Source organism: Oryx dammah, unplaced genomic scaffold, assembly GCF_014754425.2.
Source record: "Oryx dammah isolate SB20612 unplaced genomic scaffold, SCBI_Odam_1.1 HiC_scaffold_5, whole genome shotgun sequence".
NCBI classification, from domain to species: domain Eukaryota; kingdom Metazoa; phylum Chordata; class Mammalia; order Artiodactyla; family Bovidae; genus Oryx; species Oryx dammah.
In genome coordinates, this window is record NW_024070189.1 from 98,907,068 (window position 1) to 98,907,389 (window position 322).

Sequence of the window (322 nt, forward strand, 5' to 3'; positions counted from 1 at the left end):
CCCATTCTCAAGACCTTTTGAATATCCTATCTAGGTAGCAAGGAAGACACTCGAGTGGGTAGCCTATCCCTTCTCCAGGGCATCTTCCCAACCCAGGAATTAACCAGGATCTCCTGCATTGCAGGCAGATTCTTTACCAGCTGAGATACCAGAGAAGCCTGAGATTATATTAGCAAATGGAATAAAGTGGATAATCATTGATCTTGATATCAGATTAGCATGGATATTCAGCTTGGAATAATGTAATCACGGTGATCCTCCAAATGCGGAAGACAAAGGAAGAAGAATTAGAGTCAGATAGATATTTTTAAATGATCTGCAC